General features: G+C 42.0%; 1 long non-coding RNA gene across 6 annotated transcripts; it reads right to left on the bottom strand.

The window, feature by feature from the left end:
• Positions 1-210: 210 nt before the first annotated feature.
• LOC124682143 lies at positions 211-8,705 on the bottom strand. Of its 6 annotated transcripts, none has more exons than XR_006996172.1 (7): positions 8,598-8,705; positions 8,471-8,527; positions 8,125-8,189; positions 7,938-8,044; positions 7,185-7,372; positions 2,203-2,339; positions 211-837 (listed from the first exon to the last, which is right to left on the bottom strand). It is a non-coding gene; the product is annotated as an uncharacterized LOC124682143 (long non-coding RNA). The 6 variants fall into 6 exon arrangements; XR_006996171.1 differs by having other exon boundaries at positions 2,302-2,339; XR_006996173.1 differs by lacking the exon at positions 211-837 and adding an exon at positions 8,324-8,384 and having other exon boundaries at positions 1,427-2,339.
• Between the last annotated feature and the right edge of the window lie 605 nt (positions 8,706-9,310).

Raw genomic sequence — 9,310 nt, 5'->3', positions numbered from 1 at the left:
CCACCACTTAGCTATCAACTTTCCAGAGCACATTCCCTGATTCCCTCACTAATGAAAAAGACCAGACCTAATTTTGAAGGTAAAACAAATCACCAAACCTTTGTAAAGCCAATCATGGGAAGAGCACTTTAGTCTGAGTTATTTTTATGCACTACTAACTATACATCTTCAGAATATGCACTATCGATCCAAGCTATATGTGATCAAAAGTTCTCCACTAAATCAATAAATATACAAACTAAATATCGCAACTGGAGCAACAGACAAAGGTATCCGGTTGTAATGTATTACATTCAGGTACAAGTCTCTACTTGCCTACCTTCCTATTGAGATGACCACCTGGAGATGACTAATAAACCGAAGGAGCACTGAGCTATACACCCCTACTTCAATGTCTCAGCTTGCAGGATGTTACTCCTGAGCTAGGTGTTGCCCATGGCCGTTCTTAAACGGCTATGGGTGCTTCTTTGACAGGTGCTGGATGTGTGGGCTCTCCGTCGCCTGTGCGCGGATGGAGTGTTTGGGTGTTCGGCTCATCGTCTCATGCTGGCATTGCCCGTTCTGTTGCGCAAGATCCTGCTCCTCTGCTGGTTGTTGCCATGGTGGCTATTTGCGCGTGGACGGGAAGTTTGTCCTTCTATTTCTGGACGTGGGCCCCAATTTCATCCACCGTGACTTCTTCCAGGCAGATACCTTCAGACCACAGTGATGTCTTGCCTATGTTTTCAGATGTATAGCCTCGGATGCAGCAGATAAGGTTAGGCAAGCATCCCATTGAAGAGGTTCTGACGCTGCCGTCGGTGGTAATTTCTCATTCTGTCTTGCATACGGCTTCTCCTGAATATGCAAGTTTTTTATTCCTAGATTAGTAATGGTGAGCAGGGAATGCTGAAACTGTCACATGGTGACCACATAAGTCGCGCAATGGAACTAATAAAATGTTGATGTTTATGCATCTGAGAGGAAATTCGAAGTTGCCTGATTGGTTAGATGCATCAGTGTTGGTTCTGTTGTTTAGGTTAAAGGTTCTTTTTCACTTTGATGGCATGGTTAATTGTTTACACACAAGAAACTGAATGCTAGGATGCAATAAGTGAGAAATGTCCTGACAAATGGAAGAACAAATAAATGAAGCATTAGCAATTCAACATTGAATGTAGATGATGATATGAATTTTGTTATAGAGCATGTATGCCTGAATTGTTAGTGAAAGCAAACAAAAAAGTGATAGTATGTAGTGTTGGGAAAAAATAGATGGATTGTTACTTCATATTTATGTTCATGGAACTTGTTTGCTGTAGTGATTGCTATTTCACATTGTATGCCTGAATAGTTACAGTGAAAGCAAACAAAGTGATAGTAAAAAGAATCTCAGATGGCAGGGAAGTTAAGATGAACCTACAATACACAGTAATTAAGACGGACCTAGAAAATGTGGGCAAGTGATGTAACACAGTAATCAATTAAGAAAGAATCTGATTTTAGAGGAACAAGACACAATTGTGTTTTCGAGACCTAAAAAGCATGCATGTTTCGCATTTGCTAGGCTTAATATCCATAGGCGTAATTTATTCATCAAAAAAATAGATTGTTTATGTGTTTAGTATGTGCATGGGAAGTTCAAATTGATAAAGATGATATTATGCTCTGTCTTTGCTAGATGAACAGAACATAATACACTTGCTCTTATTCTTCTAAGAATCTGATCATCCATTGAATAAATTCCATTCTTATATATACCTAACTACCTAAGGACCTTTAATATTATAGAAGGTGTATGTATGCAATGTGGGGATTGTTATTTCATATTTAGGTTTCTAGAACTTCTTACCTGTAATGATTGCTATTTCACATAAAGTGACATTTTTATCATAGGATTTGCCTTATCTTAGCTCAGTGCTTACATACCTAGACTTGGATGATCCGCATTCAAACTGAGATTAAGATATATATGTTATCATCTCTAAATCAGAAACAACACAACCAAATTGGCACATTATCTATATGAAGCTAGAGACAGATCAGAAAAGAAAGTGGGGACCAGGGACAAAAGTATGTATAAGAGATCAGTTATAACATTTACAACCATGCACAAAACCAATTTGGTTTGTACAAATTAATGGTCTGTTTGTGTCTAGCTTTAGGGTATATATATTTATACAAGCCAAGTTTGTTTGTGTGAGAGCTAAGTGATTCCTTTACCTAAACACGATGCATTAGTAATTACTCGGTGCAGTTGGCTAGCGCCCTAGAAGAAAAATTCAACTGTGTTGCTTCGCTTCCAGAAGAAAAAAGACATACCAGAAGGAGGTCATAAGTACTGTCAAGAATGACTCAATCTTCAAAAGAAAAGATAAATAAATATCAAACAGCAGTCAATTGCATGGAGACATGGAGTAGTAGTAGGAGGATGCATACACTAGTAGGAAAAGCCTCATCAGTGGCGCACGAAAATTTGATTCTGTGGCGCACGGGTGGTGCGCCACAGAAACGTCGCCACAAAAATAAGCTTTCTGTGGCGCACCTGATCGTGCGCCACAAAAATAAGGTTTCGTGGCGCACTTGTTCTTAGGTGCGCCACGGAAAAGGGTGCGCCACAGAATTGCTTCTTAGTGCGCCACAGAATTTGCTTGTATTATACACGATTTTGTGCTGCCTGGTATACATATACGGTTTATACACAGCAATACGGATACACAATACGGATACACAGGTTATATACAGCAACATTCAGATATAATATAAATATCATGTACATTGCACAGATATAACATAGACATCATCATCACATTACTTAGAGCCCGATCGAGATACATATATAGTGGCAAGTGTCAAATGTTTTGCATACAACTCTTAATTCATACAAAATTCACAATTTCGAGATACAAAGTAGTCTTCATCCGGTTCCTCCTTTGCTCCGTCATCTCTACCCACCAGGCTCGCTTGCATCGGGGTCCTTCCATCCAGTTCCTACTATGATGAAAATGGAAGAAAGTGAGACCAACAAGTATCCAATGCACAAGAGAAATGGAATAAATGCCTCATACATTGTTGGTCAACACAAATATTAACATTCAGGGACGGTGTAAGTGAGACCAAGTCCGATGCACAAGAGATTGATATTTGTGCTATCTTACCAGGCTCACTTACGCCGCCCCCGAGTGTACGGTGACCAAACATTTTAATCATCGGCATTTTGAAAATGTCAAAGCAAATGGAATGACAAAATGGAATAAGTGCCTCATACATTGTTGGTCAACACAAATATTAACATTTAGGGATGGCGTCAGTGAGACCAAGTCCGATGCACAAGAGATTGATATTTGTGCTATCTTACCAGGCTCACTTACGCCACCCCCAAGTGTACGGTGACCAAACATTTTAATCATCGGCATTTTGAAAATCTCAAAGCAAATGGAATGACAAAATGGAATAAGTGCTCACGGAACGGCGGCCAGGGAAAGGGGGGCTCGTCTACAAAGTATATTGCGGCGTATAGGTGACCAAACATTCTAATCATCGGCACTAAAATGGAAGAAAGGCCAATGCAATTAAGAAGTAGCTAGTATGAACTAAATGGAATGCCTCATACTTTGTTGGTCGAAACAAATATGAACATCCCGGGATGGCGTTAGTGAGGCCGGGTAGGATGCACAAGAGATTGATATTTGTGCCATCACACCAGGCTCACTAGCGACACCCGGAGTGTACAGATTGACCGAACATTCTAATCATCGGCACTAAAATGGAAGAAAGAGCCAAGTGGTATCAACTAAATGGAATGCCTCATACTTTGTTGGTCGAAACAAATATTAACATCCCGAGATGGAGTAAGTGAGGCCAGGTAGGATGCACAAGATATTGATATTTGTGCCATCACACCAAGCCTCACTTGCTCCACCCCCGAGTGTACGAGTGATCGACCAACCATCTAATCATCGACAAGTAAATCACTTGGGGTAATGTTAAAATGTTTGTCTCCATATTTGGGAGACATTTTTAATATTGGAGTCTAGCTAATGGAAATCAAGAACTAGTCTTGATCTCCAAATGGTGATTAGAGGGAATTTATTCATCTTAAGCAACATTAGGGACAAATGGGATCATGCAAGGGACTTGGGTCATTTGGATCATAAGGCATCAATTAAGGAGGCAACCAGGGACAAAGGGAAACATTTGATGATCCATTATCATAGGCAACAAAGCAGCAACTTTTTCCCCTCTAATCTAGCTAGAGTCCTTAAAAGAAATCCATCATAAGCATGGTCAAATACACATATATAGCATTTGGAGAGCAAACAAGCAGTAGCCATATCACTCAATCCAATAATATAGTAATTTGGATCATAAGGCATCAATTAAGGAGGCAACCAGGGACAAATTAAGGGAAACATTTGATGATCCAGTAAGTGCATGACACTTTGAGCTACCCAAGAATAAAGGCCAACGAGTGGATAAACATCTGCTCAACCATTTCTTGCACTAGAGGAAAAGTAACCAACATTGAAACTTGAATAGTCAAGTGACACTACAAGCAGCTCACACACACATGCAAACACATGTGTTGACAGTAAGTAATGGATATCAAGAACTAGTCTTGATCTCCAAATGGTGATTAGAGGGAATTTATTCATCTTAATTAAGCAACATTAGGGACAAATGGGATCATGCAAGGGACTTGGATCATTTGGATCATAAGGCATCAATTAAGGAGGCAACCAGGGACAAAGGGAAACATTTGATGATCCATTATCATAGGGAACATAAGTCAAGATGCACAAACACACATAGCATGCATGGAGCGAGATGCTCCAAAGGGATTATTCATCACTTGGTATATAGACCAAGTGATGCTGGCAAAAGAGAGGCCAATCAAGAACCAAGTAAATCCAGTAAGTGATAGATATGCCTAAACAAGCAACAACACATAGCATATCCCAGCTAACCGAGATGAGACAAGTCTTGGTAGCCAACTGAATCACCTAGCACCACCTAGCCTTTTAAAACCATCGAAACGAGTCCTTTTTCTTCAAAGGATACCACAGTGGCATTCATTTACATGATCCCCTACTGTGGATATCTCTATTTTCATCAAAGCCAACAAGAAATAGATCATAAGGAATCAATTAAGGAGGAAACCAGGGACAAAGGCATCAATTGGGGTAATGTTAAAATGTTTGTCTCCATATTTGGGAGAAATTTTTAATATTGGAGTCTAGCTAATGGAAATCAAGAACTAGTCTTGATCTCCAAATGGTGATTAGAGGGAATTTATTCATCTTAAGCAACATTAGGGATAAATGGGATCATGCAAGACTTGGGTCATTTGGATCATAAGGCATCAATTAAGGAGGCAACCAGGGACAAAGGGAAACATTTGATGATCCATTATCATAGGCAACAAAGCAGCAACTTTTCCCCTCTAATCTAGCTAGAGTCCTTAAAAGAAATCCATCATAAGCATGGTCAAATACACATATATAGCATGGGGCAGATGCTCCAAAGGGATTATATATTCATCACTTGGTAATTTGGAGAGCAAACAAGCAGTAGCCATAACACTCAATCCAATAATATAGTAATTTGGATCATAGGGCATCAATTAAGGAGGCAACCAGGATACCACGAGTAGCATAGTAGCATACCATAAGCTCACAAGAATCCATCATTTTCTTCACAAGGATACCACAGTAGCATACCATAGTAGCATTTCATGCATTTAAATGAACCAAGTAGCATCAAAACCAACCAAATGTCCAACTAGCAAGCAATACCAAGTGAGCAAGTCTCGCATTACCTTGTACAGGTTCAGATAAGGATTTATAGAACAAGTACAGAGAGGCAGAGGCAGAGGCATAGACAATTTCTATAAGCATATAGAACACTCCAATTTCTATAAGCATAGACAATTTCATTGTCACATCTTTCTATAAGCATCACTAGCAGCAGCAGCAATGCATATGAACACCATATACAGGTACGGTTCAGAACAATTTCATTGTCACATTGTACAGGTTCGAACAACATATAGAACACTCCAATAAGCATCACTAGCAGCAGCAGCAATGCATATGAACACCATATGAAGCAAAACGATTAGGGGCAATGCATCCAGAGCAACAGCAGCAATACATCCAGAGCGAGCATTTCGTCGAGCACGTTGTGCTCGCGCGGGGGAGGAAGAGGGAGGGGAGGGGAGGAAGAGGGAGGGAGCTCACCGACGACAACAACGGTTGTGGAGGAGCTCACCGACGACGACGGCAAGGGTGGAGGTCGCGGCGGCTCCTCCACCTTGACGCGACGGCGGCCCCTCCTCGCGGCGGCCCCTCCTCGCCGTAGCGGCAGCTTGTGCTGCAGGTGGCGGGGATGGGAGGAGCGTGGCGGCAGGCGGCCCTCGCGTAGGAAGGCGGCGGCGACGGCGACGGCGATGGCGCCGACCATGGCGGCGCGCGGTGAGGAGAGGGGAGAGGGGAGAGGCGCGCGGTACGGATCGAGAGGTGAACAGGCGTGGGCGGGGGAGGGCACGGGATGATATAGCTAAGTTCCCTTAGTTCCGTGGCGCACCGGAACAAGTGCGCCACGGAATCAACTACTTCGTGGCGCACCAAAGCAAGTGCGCCACGAAACAGTAATTTCGTGGCGCAGCGCACCGGGTGCGCCACGGAAATACGTACACCGATAATTGGGGGTGACAGGTTGTGGGGCCCGCCAAGTTTTTGTGGCGCATGGTCGGCTGCTGCGCCACAAAATTAAGCTATTTCTGTGGCGCACCGAGCTTTGTGCGCCACAAAATAAGTTTCTGTGGCGCACTCAAAACGGTGCGCCACAGAACTAAGCTTCGCCTATAAGGGTTTTCCTACTAGTGATAAAGTATGGAAGCATAGTTAATACGCTAATCAAGAATCAAAACAACATGGACATCTTTCAATCATACACACACTCTATGCCTTAGTAAAAAAAATCAACCTCATGAGATAGTCTACTTCTGTCCATATTTGAAGGTATCGCTACGATGCCAGCTTATACATATTTAATTTCATTTATGGATCAGAAATATATTTTTTATGCGGTCTCCTATACTATCAAAAGTAGTGTTCTGTAAAGACATTTTCCTACCCCTTGCTGCAATTACTGAACGATGCCGAAAGGATGCCCAGAAAACTGGGTGCAGGTCACAAGCTCACCTGGTTCATACATTCCTAACTTATAGTGACTACTTGCACTTCCAGGCTTGGACCCTGTAAATGTGGAGCATTAGAAATAGTTATATAAGTATCAAAAGTACTTACTTTAATTGTGGACCGTCGTGTGAACTCCTTCCCTAATCTTTGTCCCATGAGCATGAGATTCTATTATTCATTCTCTCATATTGCTGAATGGAAATTTGTATATAAGACTCTGATTAGGTAAATAGAGAGGGTATAAGGTTATGCAGAGGTCTATGTGATGGAATTTTAATTGAGCATGCTATAAGTGAAATATATAGAAGCTATGATTATTTTCCAAATTTATAGGAGACATTCTATCATAAATCAGTTTCAGATAAGAGCACTATACAGACATGTGATGCTGGCAATGGGGTTGCAAACAATGGAAAATGAAAAATAAAATATACAACATTTTTTGGAATAAAACCATAGTATCCTGTAAGATATAGAACAGATTTGAAACAAACCGTTTAGCCAGCCAATCGGTCCAGTATAGTAACAAAGGCAGACCTCTATCGAGCCGTTCGCTAGCACAACAGTAGATCATGAGGCAGCTTACACATCATTTTTTAAATGGTCTTGCACATATAATTATAAATATTTATCAAACACAGAAAAAAGTTGCCATTAGGATTTTGGATGCTTTATGATATCTCTAAATTTTAAGCACCTTCTAAGAAAATGCTTCTTTGCTACATCTTTGATAACCAAAGCCATAAAAAATCTAACCTTCTGCGTTGGAGCATTGGTGCAAAACTCTGGTCCTTTGTTTCAACTTTTCAACACCAATATCTTGTAGGTTTAGGCTATATGATGAGCCTCGAGAAGTTCGAAATCTACATAAACGGGACAATATATACATTTAAACAACGAAACTACTGACACACGTGTAGGGAGAAGATGTACTCGTATTTACCTTCAGCCTACAGCCAATAAATTGTGGTGCAGTAGAAAAAACCAATCACTGGCTGTCCAAAGCTCCTACAATGCAAAATGAAATTGTAGACTGAGATACTCACACAATTGGTTGAATCAATCACTATGTTTATGTCCAAGTATAAACACATAACGATTGATGCAGTAAAATAGGAGCTAGCACAAGAACCGGCAGTTACTACTGCTCCCGCACAAGACGTGATCCGCTGACTTGGAGTAAAGTACATAGAAATCAAGCAGCTGAAACAAATAACATACTATCACTGGCACACGTGGACTTTCTAATCTGAATCATGCCTTAGGAGCTACTGAATAAAAAGACTGACCTGCAGGTTTCATCAGAGGCAGGTCACTTCCCACACCGTGCTTCTGCAACGGAGTACCTGTCAATCGAAGGAAATCAAGATTCATGTAAGGAGGATGGAGAAGGGGAGTCTGCGAGAGTTTTTTCACCTTTAGGAGGTAGGCGCCTGATGGGTGGTCCATGGAGGCGAGGTTTCCGACCAGGGGGAGGAGCGGGTCGTGGAGGGAGATCGCGTGCGGTACGCCGGCGACTGCCGGCAGCCCGGTGCCCTCGCGGCCGAGCGTGGATCGGACCGTGGAAAGGAGGAGTTGGCGACCATCGTCGTCGCCCAATGTTGTTGTTGCTTCAGGCAAGAGGAGGAGGAGGAGGTCTGTGAAGGGGATCCCGTTCTCATCCATCCCATGGGCTGGATCTCGGAGGCGCACGGACGATGGCGGCGGCGCGGGCGGGGCGGAGTCGTGGGTCTGCCTCGTCGGTAGGGAAATGAAGGAGGAATCACATCTGATCTGGGGGATCGCGTCATACCTTTTTTGAGAGAGATACACCTGAGTCAAAATGGAATGTAGAGATCCTATCCTGATTTTGGTTTGGACGAGAGCGTGCGATTGCTATTAAATAGATCGGACGAACCGGAGCGTGTTAAATTAGATTGAACGGCTCAGATGTCTCTAATGACGACCATCAAATTGCGTTGAGTGTCAAACGACCAACTCACATTTAATAGTAAAGATATGTAAATGTTTAGCCAAGTCACGAAGACCTCTGCTATTAAAAAAACATGCCATTCATTGAGAAATAATTGGAAATTTACACACTTTCGCCTTTTTGATTGTTTTTTAAGGAGGTAAATTAAGATTTTCGG

This window comes from Lolium rigidum, unplaced genomic scaffold (genome assembly GCF_022539505.1).
Source record: "Lolium rigidum isolate FL_2022 unplaced genomic scaffold, APGP_CSIRO_Lrig_0.1 contig_68920_1, whole genome shotgun sequence".
In the NCBI taxonomy this organism is placed as follows: domain Eukaryota; kingdom Viridiplantae; phylum Streptophyta; class Magnoliopsida; order Poales; family Poaceae; genus Lolium; species Lolium rigidum.
This window is presented reverse-complemented; position numbering and strand designations above follow the sequence as displayed.